The 15789-nt window shown below is 37.4% G+C and overlaps 1 protein-coding gene across 3 annotated transcripts in view; it reads right to left on the reverse strand.

Moving 5' to 3' along the window:
- GRIA4 (glutamate ionotropic receptor AMPA type subunit 4) overlaps positions 1 to 15789 on the reverse strand; it is a gene marked incomplete at both ends in the record, with an annotated part of 362750 nt that overhangs the window by 214267 nt on the left and 132694 nt on the right. The gene's annotated exons all lie outside the window — the stretch shown is intronic.

The raw sequence follows: 15789 nt of genomic DNA on the forward strand, positions 1-15789 counted from the left end.
CTACTGTGCTCTTTGGCAATTTCTTTTTCAAAGTAAAGGTCGAGCTCCTCATGACAGGGCAGAGTCATTAATAGTACAGATTCAGAAACCCAACTGTCTTCAAGAGAAACTTCAATTTGCCACTGAGTCTGTGATTTTGAGGCCCATACCTGTGATGCACCAGAGAGTTTTCTCTTCCAGACGTTGAAATCAGTATCACCTACTTAATTGCAAATGGATGGATGGGTTCACATGCATAAGACTTTCTACTCCAGGCTTTGCATGGGGAGGATGTAAAAGCACTTTTTTATTATCATATAACTTCTCCAAAACATTTTAGATACTGAGGGATGCCGAGCGTTTTTACAGTCCCACAACTCTCCTTACAACTTCCCCTCCTACTGAGGATCTTACAGTTCCCCTCTTTCACTAAGGACTGCTTTAACAGTATTTGTGCAACCCCTGGAACCTAGGGGAAGAAATATGACCTAGGCAGACGTCAGAACAGCACTTCTTGGGGAAGAAGTGTCTTATCTGGACAGTCCTGGAATGTAGGACATAGGCCCTTAGATGCAACCCACATTGGCAGCAGCCAATCGATTTAAAAGTCAACCTAACCCACCAATTGTTTGCATGCCTAACCACCATCACTGTAGCCCACCATTTACTTTTTATTTTTATTACATTTTATACATTTACTAAGAGTATTAAAGACTGTACAAATGGATAGCGGGGGTTGACTCTCCTCAAGACGTAAGGCACCTCCGTGCAATGGACTAATAAACCTCTTGCTTTTGCATCGATCCCTGATCTCTCCTCTCACTCATGGGAGCCTCAAATAGGACACAATTTGGGTTTTACAATTGCACTTGGAGCAACCTTGGTCGATCTATCTGACAGTCTCTTTTATTTGCTCATCGTTTTGCTTGTGTGCTCACATTTCCTTTCAATGTTGTTCTTCATCCAAAACCCACACCTAGGCCATCAATATTCACTGGGTTGAATCTTGGGTAACATAGTGTGAGTTATTGGTGTTTCTCTTCTTTTTCTATATCTTTCAAAAATGATAACACAAAGTTACGAACTGCAAAGTATAATCTAAAACAAACATCAATTTGCTGGTTCAATTAAAGACAATGTAGTAAAGTGTGAGAGATAGCGGAAAGCTCTGGGTTTCATACGTGCCCCTAAAGCCAACCGAGGGTGATTTATTCCTAGGTTTCTGAACTGCCTGACAATGATAATTATTGAGTAAACATGCATGCTAAGTCTTTCATTATTTATGTCAGTTATTTTCACTCACGTTAAACAAAGGTATCATGCTAGATCCTGAGAATATTTCAGTGACTAACTCAACCATATGTCCTTCCATAGAAGAGCCTGCATAAAGTAAATTCAGAGTAAGTAAAGATGTGAACTGTGTGGCAGAGGAAAGGAAATTGGGAAAGAAGAATGAGCAGTGTCGTGATAGGCAATTGAACTATTCTGGAAGTGGGGTGGACAGAATATAAGAGGGTGTGGAGGAGTGAAGAGAATGCTGTCTGAAATGCTGTCTTTACTGCAGTACTCATGAACTAACAGCAGCAGTAATTACCTAAATATGACCTATGCAAGACGGCAACTGTCATTTTTTTTTTACCATAGATAGGTTCATGAGACCCCACACTTTTCTGACTAGCTCTAAGCAGTTAACAGCTTCTAGGAGAAAGTAATGTGAATCTGTGGAGTAGTCAAAAGTAACTTGTCCAGGCCCCAGTAGCTACTCTCCACTTGTATTTATTTAAGTGATTTTAATTAAACTCAGTGGGTTGCAAAGGTGAGGAAGTAGGAGGGACTTATTGGGCAGGAATAGCCAGGAAGCCCCTGCTATGAGAACATAGATATGAGCAAAGATTTGGAGGAACAAAGGGAGATTTGTCTTCCATTTGTAAGATCATTTTAGGCAGAGGAATGATAGAATGGCAAGGCACTATGGATGGGTGAGCCTGGAATGCTATTACAAAAATTTAGTATTTAGTGCAAAATAAATCCTGGGCAGGTTTAGGTAAAAGTGTCATATTATCTGGATGGTAGAGGAAATTCACTGTGGCTGTTGGAATTTGGGGTAAGACCAGTATAGAGAATGATGGCACCTCTACTTTTAATCTACATAACTAAATTTGTGTATAAGAAATAAGCAAAAATGCTCATTCAAACACATACATCAAATTAGGAGTTTAGGAATAATTGAATTCATTTTATTATAGAAAAACTGTTCTAAAAAACTGTTAGGATAGAGGCTGAGAAACTGGTGAGTGGGAGACCTAGGCTGCAGGGGAACAGAGAGATCTCTGCGGAGTGCACATGGAAAGTGCACACCCTACCTAGCCCTGCCCTGCCTTGCCCGATCCAGTGATTGGGAACAGAAAATTAGAACTTCTGTTTCCACGTGGAGGCGACTTCAGGAAGCAGAGCAGAGCCTGGCCCATCTGCCCCCCGGAACGGCAGCTCATAGAGGCTGAGCAACTGGTGGGTGGGAGACCTGGGCTGCCGGGGAGCAGAAAGATCTCTGCGGAGTGCACACGGAAAGTGCACCCCCTGCCTTGCCCTGCCCTGCCGTGCCTGATCCAGCAACCAGAAACAGAACATTGGAACTTCTGCTCCCACCCGACGACTCTGAGGCATAAAACAGGGCTCGGCCCATCTGACATCTGGACCAGTGGAGAACCAGGGACACAGACCAGATACAAGGGAAAGGCAAGAACATATCACTGACAACAAAATGGCAAAAGGAAAGAGAAAGAATATATCCCCAAAAAAACCAAGACAATCTAGCAACACCAGAACCCAGCTCTCCCATAACAGCAAACATCAGAATTCCAAACACTCCAGAAAAAGAAGACACAGACCTGAAATCATACCTCAAGATGCTGATAGAGATACTTAAACAAAAACGGGAAGAAAAGCAAAAAGATTCAGAAGCTATTAAAGAAGAAACAAGAAAAAAAACTCAAAGAACTAGAGGAAAACATAACCAAAGAAATAAAGGAATGGAAGAGGGAAATTAAAACAGAAATTGACACAATAAAGAAAACGCTAAAAGAGATAACCCTAGAGTCAGAACACCAAAAAAAGAAATCAGGAGTCACAGAAGCAAGCATTTCCAATAGATGGAAGAGAGAATCTCGGGGGCAGAAGACAACATTGCAAACATAGACAAAACAGCCAGAGAAGATGCAAAAAACAAAAAGCTCCTAACCCAAAATGTCCAGAAAATCCAGGACACAATGAGAAGACCGAACCTAAGGATAATAGGAATAGAAGAGGGAAAAGAGGATCAACTAAGAGGCACAGTAAATATCTTCAACAAAATCGTAGAAGAAAACTTCCCTACCCTCAAGAATGAGATGACCACGAGCATAAAAGAAGCCTTCAGAACTCCAAATAGGATGGAACAGAAAAGAAATACCTCCCGACACATAATAGTAAAAAAATCAAGTGCCCAAAGTAAAGAAAGAATACTAAAAGCAGTAAGGGAAAAAAGTCAGGTAACATATAAAGGCAGACCAATCAGACTCACACCCGATTTCTCAACAGAGACTATGAAAGCTAGAAGAGCCTGGACAGACATCATGCACTCCTTAAGAGAGCACAAGTGCCAGCCTAAGCTGCTATACCCAGCAAAACTATCAATCACCATTGATGGTGAGACGAAGATATTTCAAGACAAATCAAAATTCACAAAATATCTGACCACAAACCCAGCACTACAACGAATTATAGGTGGAAAACCCAATACAAGGAGGGAAAATACAGCCTAGTAAAAACAAGAGAACTCCTAAACAAGAAAACTGAAAGAAGAAAAGAACACAGACACAAATCTACCCAAAAAAGCAATAATGGCAGAAAACAGAAAAAACTATTCCTTGATATCTATTAACATAAATGGACTCAACTCCACAATAAAGAGACATAGACTATCAGACTGGATACAGAAACAAAATCCAGCCTTTTGCTGCATACAGGAAACTCATCTCAGAGACAGGGACAGACACAATCTCAGAGTAAAAGGGTGGGAAAAAAAACTTCCAAGCAAACAGCTCCAAGAAGCAAGCTGGAGTGGCATTCTAATATCTAATAAAATAAATTTCCAACCAAAAATTATCAAAAAAGATAAGGAAGGACACTTTTTACTCATTACCGGGGAAAATGTCAGGAGGAACTCTCAATCCTTAACATATATGCTCCAAATAAAAAATCACCTACATTCATAAAAGAAACCCTAATAAAGCTCAAAAAATGCATTTCACCCCACACAATAATATTGGCAGACTTTAATACCCCACTCTCACCAATGGACAGATCAGAAAAACAGAAACTGCACACGGACACTGCAAAACTAGCAGAGACTTTGAACCAACTAGAATTAATAGATATATACAGAACATACTATCCCAAAGTAAAAGAATACACCTTCTTCTCACCACCCCATGTCACCTTCTTGAAAATTGACCACATAATTGGACACAGAACGAGCCTCCATCGATATAAGAAGATTGAAATACTCCCATGCATCCTCTTAGATCACCATGGTCTACGACTATTCTTTAACAACAACAAAGACAACAAAAAGCCCACATACACATGGAAACTAAACAATGCTCTGTTAAATAATAGCAGGGTCAAAGAAAAAATAAAGAAAGAAATTAAGGATTTTCTAGAATTCAACAAAAACGAAAACACAACATACCCAAACCTATGGGATGCAATGAAAGCAGTATTGAGAGGAAAACTCATAGCCCTTAGTGCTTCCAAAAAGAAACTGGAGAGAGCTCACATCAGCAATCTGACAGCAGAGATAAAAGCCCTAGAACAAAAGGAAGCAGACATACCCAAAAAGAGAAGACGGCAAGAAATAATCAAAATTATGGCAGAAATAGACCAAATAGAAACAAAAAGAACCATTGAAAAAATCAAAAAAACTAAGAGTTGGTTCTTTGAGAAAATCAACAAGATTGATAAACCCCTAGCCAGACTTACTAGAGGGCAAAGAGAGAGTATCCAAATGAAGAAAATCAGAAAGGAAAGTGGCAACATAACAACTGAAACTGAGGAAATTCAAGAAATCATCAGATCACACTACAAAAACTTATACTCCTCAAAATTGGAAAATCTGGAGGAAATCGATGAATTCCTAGACAGATACAAGGTCCCAAAGTTAAACCAGGACCAAGTAAACCATCTAAATAATTCTATAACAACTAAAGAAATAGAAGAAGTCATCAATAGCCTCCCAACCAAAAAAAGCCCAGGTCCAGACGGGTTCAGTGCAGTATTTTATTAGACATTTATGGGAGATATAACACCAATACTCACCAAACTATTCCAAAAGATAGAATCAGAAGGAATATTACCCAACTCATTTTTTGAGGCTACAATAACCCTCTTACCTAAACCACACAAAGTCCCTACAAGGAAAGAGAACTTCAGAACAATCTCACTTATGAACATTGATGCAAAAATACTCAACAAAATCCTTGCAAACCGAATCCAAGAACACATCAAAACGATCATTCATCATGACCAAGTAGGCTTCATCCTTGGGATGCAGGGATGGATTAACATAAGGAAATCCATCAACATAATCTACCATATAAAGAAACTCAAAGACCAAAATCACATGTTCATCTCACTAGACCCTGAGAAAGCATTCGACAAAATCCAATACCCCTCTTGTTAAAAGTCCTGGAAAGAACAGGAATCCAAGGCCCATACTTAAACATATTAAAGGCAATATACAGCAAACCAACAGCCAACATCAAACTTAATGGCGAGAAACTTGAAGCAATCCCACTAAAATCAGGGACTCGACAAGGCTGCCCACTCTCCCCCTACCTATTCAACGTAGTACTAGAAGTCCTGGCTGGAGCAATTAGACAGCAAAAGGAGATCAAGGGGATAGAAATTGGAAAGGAAGAGATAAAATCATCACTGTTTGCCGATGACATGATAGTATACTTGAGTGACCCCAAAAATTCCATCAGAGAACTCCTACAGCTGATAAACAAGTTCAGCAAAGTGGCTGGATACAAAATTAACTCAAACAAATTACCTATACTCAAAGGACAAACGTGGAGAAAGAAATTAGGGAAAAGCTACCCTTCACAATCGTCACAAAAACTATGAAATACCTTGGTGTGACTCTAACTAAGCAAGTGAAGGGCCTGTATGACAAAAACTTCAAACCTCTGAAGAAAGAAATTGAGGAGGATCTCAGAAAATGGAAAGATCTCCCATGCTCATGGATTGGAAAAATCAACATCTTAAAAATGGCCATCCTACCAAAAGCAATCTACAGATTCAATGCAATCCCCATCAAAATTCCAACCCAGTTCTTCATGGAATTGGAAAGATCAATGTGCAATTTCATATGGAATAACAAAAGACCTAGAATAGAGAAATCCATCCTAAACAACAAAAAAACATCTGCGGGAATCACTATCCCTGACCTCAAACTGTATTACAAGGCAATTGTGCTGAAAACTGCATGGTACTGGTACAGAAATAGGCATGTGGATCAATGGAATAGAATAGAAGATCCAGAAATGAGCCCTCATGTATATGGTCACCTGATTTTTGACAAAGGACCAGTAAACATTCAATGGAAAAAAGACAGCCTATTCAACAAATTGTGCTGGTCCAACTGGCACTCAGCATGCAAAAGAATGAAAATAGACCCATTCTTATCTCCTTGTACAAAGCTCAAGTGTAAGTGGGTCAAAGATCTCCACATTAAACCAGATACACTGAAACTATTAGATGAGAAAGTAGGGAAAACCTTAGAACACAGAGGCACAGGAGAAAATTTCCTGAACAAAACACTAATGGCTCAAGCTCTAAGGTCAAAGATTAACAAATGGGACTTAATGAGACTGCAAAGTTTCTGTAAGGCTAAGGACATCGTCAAGAAAACAAAACGGCAACCAACAGAATGGGAAAAGATCTTTACCAACACCACATCAGATAGAGGCCTAATATCTAAGGTGTACAAGGAACTCAAAAAGCTAGACACCAGAGAATCAAATAACCCTATTAAAAAATGGGGTACAGAGCTAAACAAAAAGTTTTTAGTTGAGGAACACCGAATGGCCGAGAAACATCTGAGGAAGTAAGTGCTCAACATCCTTAGCCATCAGGGAAATGCAAATCAAAACAACCCTGAGATTCCACCTCACACCAGTCAGATTGGCCAAGATCCAAAACTCAGATGACAGCAGATGCTGGCAAGGCTGAGGAGAAAGAGGAACACTTTTCCACTGTTGGTGGGGTTGCAAGCTAATACAAACCACTCTGGAAATCTGTCTGGCGATACCTCAGAAAATTGGATATAGTACTACCTGAAAACCCAGCTATTCCACTTCTGGGCATATACCCCAGAGACACTTTAATACACAACAAAGATATATGCACCACAATGTTCATAGCAGCTCTATTTATAATAGCCAGAAGCTGGAAGGAACCCAGATGTCTTTCAGAAGATAAATGGATACAAAAATTGTGGTACATATACACAATGGAATTCTACTCAGCCACCAGAAACAATGACTTAACCAAATTCTTAAGAAAATGGCTGCATCTAGAGAATATCATCCTTAGTGAGATAACCCAGTCACAAAAGAACAGACATAATATCAGTCACTGATAGTTGGATGCTAACCCCAGAGGCTTGCACTCCCCCAGAAACAACTCACAGAGTGTATGAAGTCCAAGAAATAAAGAAAACAAAACAAAACAAAAAAAATTTACAAAACAAGAAAACTTTAGCTATTTCCATGTTACATTTTGTTTTACATGTACTTTAGCTCATTGTAACTATTAAGTTTTCAAAGCATAAAGTCAAACCTTGAAAAAAATCAAGTACTGACTAAATAATATATTCATATAGTTTTATGTAAAAATTATGTTAAAATCTGAAAAAAAAGTACTGACAAAATATGTATAATTTTAAGCAAAAAATGTTTAAAATCTGTACATTTATCTTTGTTTTGTAAAATAAAGTTGTTTAAAAAAAAAAACTGTTGGAATCACATTATGATTCCAAGCTTAATGCAACATATCCAGATTGGTAATTTAGCATGAAACTCAGTACACACACACACACACACACACCAGTAATATTGAAGATCAAAACCCCCCAAATATAAACAACCATTGAATATGGTTGAAGTGATAATCCACTATGTTATGTAAAGTTCTACCTCATTTGATACGATCACATAAAACAGACACATAAATACCAAAAATACCTTTTAGAAATGTATTTTTCATAGATCTCTTTCATGTAGAAATGTAAAAAATATAATTGAAATAAAAATCTTGGCTTGACTTTTTAAATGAAATATTTCATCAGACCTGTGAATCAATGGCACACTGAAGATAGGAAATAGCCTTTAGGTGGGAAGGGCTAAGTCCTACTCATGCTCTTATCAAGAGAATGTTTCGCTGTAATGGAAGTAACTAAGATTCTCCTAAGTCAAAAATTGTATTACATTAGGGAAAATTCCTTTTGCTGATGATATTAAGGATTAATAATACTATTTCCATGGCACTTATAAACAGACCTTTGCATTGATTCCAAAATAAGCTTCACAAATATTTATGAATTGCTTTTATAATTTTGAAAGACATTTTTATATTATGCAAATATGTTTTTAGTAATGAATTCACACATATCTATATGTATCTCATAAACATGAGTATCTTTCATTCATAAGATTTTCTACTGAGGGAAACAATTTTTATGAAGAGTTTAAGTGAAGAATTTTCATAGTCTTTTAAAGGGCTAGCTAGTAAATATTTTAAATTTTTTTATTAATTTTTTTATAAAATTTATTTTAATCATATTTTTCCTCCCCAAACTCCTTTTAGATCCTCCCTACCTGTCAATGACCCATAATAAATAAAACAAAATAAAAATACACAAAAAATAAAACAAGGGGAAACAAAACAGAAAAACTGGCCCTACTTAAGAAAGCATGGAGTCCATTTTGCAACAGCAAAGGACAATTAAGCATGTCTGACATGTGTCTGATACAATCTGTGTGATTCTATTGGAAGACAAATGATATTTTCAGTAGGTCAGTCCTTCTTAGTGAGAGAGTGACTTTGGACTTTGCCTTAGCTTTCCTTTCTCAGTGCTAGGATGTTGTGTTGTTTGAATCTGTGCAGAGTTTCAGCATGTTGTTATAGTCTCTGTGAGTTCTTCTGTGTATCAGTCCTGTTTCTGGAAGACACTGTCTCCTAACTTACTATGCCCTCTGACTCTTAAAATAATCTCTGCCCACCCCCCCACACCCTGCAAAAGTCTCTAAGCCTTGAGGAGAACATCATTTAGGGCTGAGTGCTTTAGATCCCTCACTCTCTCCACACTGTTCAGCATTAATCCTCTTGTAGTTCTTGCTTACTGCTTGGAAAAGCTTCTCTGATATGAGCTGGACAATGCTCTGTTGTATAGACAGGACATTAACTTGTTAGATGTCATTTATTGTATTTCCAGCTGCAAATATTTTAGATTTTTGTGGGTTACATAGGCTCCATTACAATGGAGAAATCAGTTCCACTATAGCATTGGAAATGCAGTCACAGACAACATCCAAAAGTTGGGTGCACTGTGTTCCAATAAGATTTTGTTTACAAGCTGTAAGTGCTGGCCAAATATGATCTCCTAGTTGACTCTGGTCAAGAGGTTTAACAGGTTCAGTTAAAAAAAAAATCATGCGAACTAGCAAATCCCGATTATGGAAGCCCAAGGGAGGAGTCTCAGGTGTGCTTCTACATGATGCTCTTCCCATCTCAGTGATTTCTACACAGCTGCTCTTCTGTTCTTTTTCACTAGAGGAATATTTTTAGCAATATCCAGGTTCCATGGAATGTTCACAAGCTCAATGATTTAACTCATATATGTGAGTTCCATGTTTTAACACATGACATCATGGCTGATACATGCTGACTGTTCTTATTCTTGAATAATTCAGCAACTTTAACTTTGTTTTCACTATTTTTCAAAGTTGTAGAATTTTTTGTTTGTTGTAATTGGAGCAGATTAAGAGCATAGCAATCGTCCTCCACTGTAAAATGGACTTAATACTCATTTTTATTGTTGCTAAACCAGAGCTTTTAATTTGAAAAGTAAATGAAAGAATTTTATAATGCGTATCTCACTCAGATTATTTTGCATATTTACCTAGTGACTTAGCCACACATCAACAAAAACAATGTCAAAATGAAAGGAAATTAAATTCAAGGTCTAAAAAAGAAAAAAAAAAAAACTCATGTAAGTTGGGGCAAAAAAGGTTAGTTTGTGAGCTTAAAGGCCTAGGACTAAGAACTTTGTAAAACAAGTCCAGGCATTCCCCACTAAGCCCATTATTAAAACATTCCTGTCCTTGCTGTCTTTTACAACTGAGTGTCAGTCAAATGAGCCCCCTCCCGAGTCTATTCGAATGTAAATTAGATGTTAATCACATATTTCTTGACTTAGATAAGCATCTGCTCCACCAGTCTCCTGACTTCCTAAGTGCAAGTAAGCTGTGGGTGTTGGGTAAACTTTGTAAACTTTGTACTTCCCAGCCCCCAAGCCTCTCTCCCAACTCCAGACCTATAAAATCCCCCAGCTTTCGAGCTTCTTGGCCGATACCTCTTTCTCCTGCATGAGATATGTATCAGCTCGGAGCTCCGTCATTAAACTACCTCATGCTTTTGCAACAAGAAGGTCTCTTGTGTTTCATTGGATAACCCCGTGTCCTGAGACTCAAGTGGGGGGTCCCCGGAAGGGGGTCCTACAAAAGCAATGCATGGAGCATTCACTGTGATCAATTATTGTATTCTTCTTCACCCTGTAAGGGATCATTTACCCATTAACTAAAAATATGGCCATATAGGAAGGGGTATTCTCTGTGAATGCTCAGTGAGAGCATTTATGAAGCATTGATTGCTTTTCTTCGACACTAAAATCTAATTCATTATCATCTGAAAAAAAACCAAAATATTAAAAAAAAAATCTGGATGATTGCATGGGTTCAATAGATTTGTTTTTAATTTTACTATGAATGAATGATTCTTGTCTCATTATAGGTATCTACAGCATACCAAGAGGTATTCAAGTAAAACCTCAGTGGCACAAAGTACTCTGCAGCCTTAAGAGGACCTCAGTGAAGATCTTACAGCACAACTACAATTCCAGCCTTAGCTTCCATTTCCCACTAAGTGCAAGCTCCACTGGTTCTATTGAAGGCTGACTTCTCCCCACCAACAGAATTCAATGAAGTGATTTGCCTTCATGCTTGTGTTTGTGTCACCTGGTACGCCCTCTTTGCTCACTCACATGTTTATAAAATATTGATTATTTCTGCTTTGCTCATGTCTCTAGCAAAAGGGATTAGAGACTTTGAACTTGATTTTACCAGTGCCTTTTAAAGCACGCTGAATTTGTATCTTCAACTGACCTCATGCCAATGATTCCTGAGCGATACATGCATATACTCTGAGACATGGATTTGACAATTGTCCTCAGATGTTCCTTGATCATTTCATTTGCAATTCTGTAGACTGCTGGCATGCAGTATGCAGTTGAGCAATGTTTTGATTACAATGATCAAAACATATGTGGCAGGGGCTCCAAAAGAAATTAGTACTATTTCTGATAGAGATGTTGCTTAGGTAATGAACCAGAATAATTCTAGAGTCACCTACCAGTTAGAGAAAAATTACTCCTAATAAAAGTTTTTCTCTGGCTGTAAACAAGAATCTATCAATTTTGATATTAAATATTAAGACTTCTTAAATGAAAATGCAAAAGGTGTGTATATCTTTACATATGAATAATATACCATTTATTCTTACAATTAGGGAATTTTCAACTCATTACAAGGCATTTGGAGAAGAATTGCTTCAGAAGATCATGGGTCCTTCATAATATAGAATTGATATAAAAGCCTAAGTGGTCTGCCCTTTTCAAACAAAAGTATTCTAAACCTTTATCTTCATACTCTAAATCTAACATCTTCCAACCCAGACATTTGAATTTGAATAACTAAATTTATAGTAAGTTCAGAGCTTTAGCAAATAAAAAAATCTTCACATAAATTTAATATCTCAAAAAAGCTCTAAAATAATTAATATTGTACGATTCTGGATCTGACTTCCTGTGTACTCACTTTGCATTTTCTTCTTGTAATTTGGATGTGGCAAACTGTACCTTTCCAGTGAAGAACCTTTTAAGGCCTTAGCCAGCTCTGTTGGTTATCTCCTATTAAGTGACTAAATACTGACAGCCCAAAAGACAGTGGCAAAGAAGAGTCACCAAAGTGAGCTTTCAGTAAATAATGTTTATCTAACACCTTTTAAAACACTGTAGTTGTTTGAATAAGAATAGCTTCTATGGGCTCCTATAGAAGTGGCCTTATTAAAGTAGGTGTGATTTCATGGAAGGAAGTGTGCTCCTGGGGATGGTCTTTGAGGTTTCAGAAACAGGAGGGAGAAGGCTATTCTTTCTCTCTCCCTTTGGCTGCCTCTGAATCACTAGAATCACTAAGTAAATCTGTTGGCTGCCCCTGAATCACTATGTAAATTTCAGCTACTTCTCCATTGTCTTATGGACCACCTTCTTCCCAGTCAAGATAGTAATGAACTAAGGTACTGAAAGTGTAAGCAAGCCTCCAGTTAAGTACATTCTCTTTTGATAGTTGCCCTGGTCATGTTGTCTCTTCACAGTGAAAGGATAGTAACTCAGAAGCATGCCAATTACAGTGACAGCAGAGCCATTCATAGGAACTGATATGTACTGCCCTTGTTTTCCCATTTAGGCCACACTAAGCCAACAAATGTTTAGAAGGCTGAACCAAAAATTCACTGAAGGCACCTATTCATCTCCAGGACTTTCTGTCCACTGACAGCTTATTTTGCTGTTTGTTGTGCTTTCCTCTTTCTGTGACTACCTCTGCTAGCGTTTATTTTTCTTTGCTTAATACCCTTCTTTGATAGTGCTTGTTAGATTATGGCACTCATTCAGGATAACTTTCAGGATCTGCTGTCACATCACCCCACTGTTTTAAAGCTGACTACTTTATTAATTTTATTGTTTGATAATTAAAAACAAGAATACAATGTGTTCTGATTACTCTGTGCTCAAACTCTTTTTTTATGCCCTATTTATATGTCAACCCTTCTTACCCACTCCTATCTCATTCCAAAGCTCATGACTTTGAGTTTGCTTTCTGGCCCTCTTTGTTTTGGCAGATATATATGGGTGATTATTTATTTGGAAATATCCATTAGAACCTGATGGGGTTATCAGTCATTACACAACTCAAGGCTATGATTTAGTCACTCCCTGAATTCATTCGTAGTTAACAGTTTATCAGTGGGAGAAGGGCTCTCTCTACTCTCTAGCCTGACTGTTGCTGCACCTATTCTTGCCTGATAGAGTTGCACCAGGCATCCACAGATGACATGAGTTCAAGACTGCAACAATACATCTTGCCCAGAAGATGACATTTCATGGTCCTACTAGCTCTTATATTCTTTCTTTACCTCTTGCTTAATGAAATGCCCCAGTCTTAATCTGAAATAGTAGAGTGTAAGAAGAAAGCATTGATCTTCTTTCTCCACAGTAGGGAAGCTCACTGATTCAACCTAAGCTCACTGGCTTCAACCTATTTATTCTCAACCCAGGTGGCTCCCTTTTCTTATTCAAAGATGATTAGCAGCACTTGGATCTGTGAGTTAAGAAGGGCAGGGAGAATTGGGATATGGAAAGAATAAGGCATCTTGTCCATTTCTGCCTGCTGTTCCTAGCTCAGCTATAAGACTTTGTTGCTGTTTACATAGCCCCTACCTTTCTTGGCTGCCTCCTTGTGTTCAGGCAGGAATGTAAAGTCACACTTAAGGTTAGCTTCCTCCTACTGGAATGGATTATCCTTAGACTTAGCAACTGAAGAAATGTTCCCATTTGACAATTCAGTGTAGTCATAGATATAGTTAATGTTTACAAGTAAATAAATGTGTTTGGATTACTTACAAAAATACATTTGAAACCCTGAGAAGTTCATTATAATACAGATAATTACTTTGAGTGTTTTCATGGAAGATGCACCAAAAGAAAAGTCATACCAGAAAATTTTGTGTTTAATTGATGAGTTTGGAGGAAACTTTTCTTTTCCTGGCTTAGAATCCTTCAATGAAGCATTAAGATATATTATCCTTCCTTACTTAGATTACAGTTGAATAGACTCTAAAAGATTCTTAACATTTGACTTCACTTGTCAATTTTTATCATCAGCCTGAATTTTATCTATAAGATGTAGTTGAGGAGTCAAGCGGCACACAGTCAGGCAGAAATCAAAGGCTAGCATGTATGGTCATTAGGAACTAGATATGGAGAAGACAGTGAAGAGAATGGCACGTTGATGTATTACAGACATTAACAATTTCTCTCTAGAGTGGACCAGGGTTGCTTTACAGGGAATGGCTAACTTTGACTAATGCCATTTTAGCCCTATCTGAAATGGGGTTGCAGAGAATCAGTTGATAGCAGAGTGTTAGTAAAGATAACAATAACTAAATTTTGAGAAGATTAAGAAGAGGATGGTACCTATGATACATAGTGTAAATACTGAAAGCTTTACCTTTCAGAACACTTTTCTGTACTCTTTCAACCCTTTCTTGAAGAAGTTTCAAAGAAGCTGTTATCAATACTTTCACTTTGATATGTATTGATACTAATACCTTGAGTTCCTTAGAGTTAACTGCTATACCATACTTTTTTATTATTTGTAATTAACATCTAATGGTTTTGTGTGTGTGTGTGTGTTAAAAGTAAAATCATATATGCAATAAAAGTCTTTAAATAAATACAACCACTACCTTCACAAATGCTTCTTCCATCCCTTCTGTACCCTTTTGCACAGACTTTGTTTTCAGACAGCACACATATATACAATATTATCCACAAGCATTTGCTATTTTTCTATGTTATGCAGTGAGCAGAAAACCCTTCTGCAAATATTCTAACCAGAAATGTAACAGACCAATAAATTAAAAACGTCTCTTTTATACTTTGTCAAACATGTCTCTCCCTGGAACAATTATATAATATCTTACAGTTGATAAGACATAAAGTGATCTTGAATTCTATGATTTGATCTTGATAATTAATCAAGCAGAGTGAGACAGTAGAACTTGTGGTTGCCAACTGAGGCAAGCTGATAGATATCTCACAGTTATTGAGCCTTCAGCCTTAAGCTCTTAAACATCTTTTAGATATACTGATATGGGCATGATTGATCTAGTTAACACCACACTGATATCTGCTGGAGAATTAGTGATAGACATTCAGTTGAAATGTTTGCACTTCATTTGGTGCATCTGAAATCAAATAGTCTTCTAGGATAGTTGGCACTGATAGAGAAAAAGGATTACCCTTGTTTTTCTCAATGCTCTAATTTTAACAAAATTGTAAAGCCAGTTTGCTTAGAAATAAGAAGCTACTTGTTTTGTTTTGTATTGTTTTTTTTTGTTTTTTTTTTTTTGTTTGTTTTTTGTTTTTTTGTTTTTTTGATGCTTGGACCAGGCTGGCCTGGAGTTCATGGAGATCTGTCTGCTTTTACCTTTCCATTAAAATTGCTGGGATCACAGGGGAAAGTCACTGTGCCAGGCTAGAGCCATTTTAAAATTAGAAATTATTTCTGGGAATTGAAATGAAAACTTTGATAATATGCCCAAATTATTCTCTGGTTTAAGCATCATTAAGGATCAAAATGTGCTAAGTCATAT

This window comes from Micromys minutus (genome assembly GCF_963924665.1).
Source record: "Micromys minutus genome assembly, chromosome: 18".
NCBI lineage: Eukaryota > Metazoa > Chordata > Mammalia > Rodentia > Muridae > Micromys > Micromys minutus.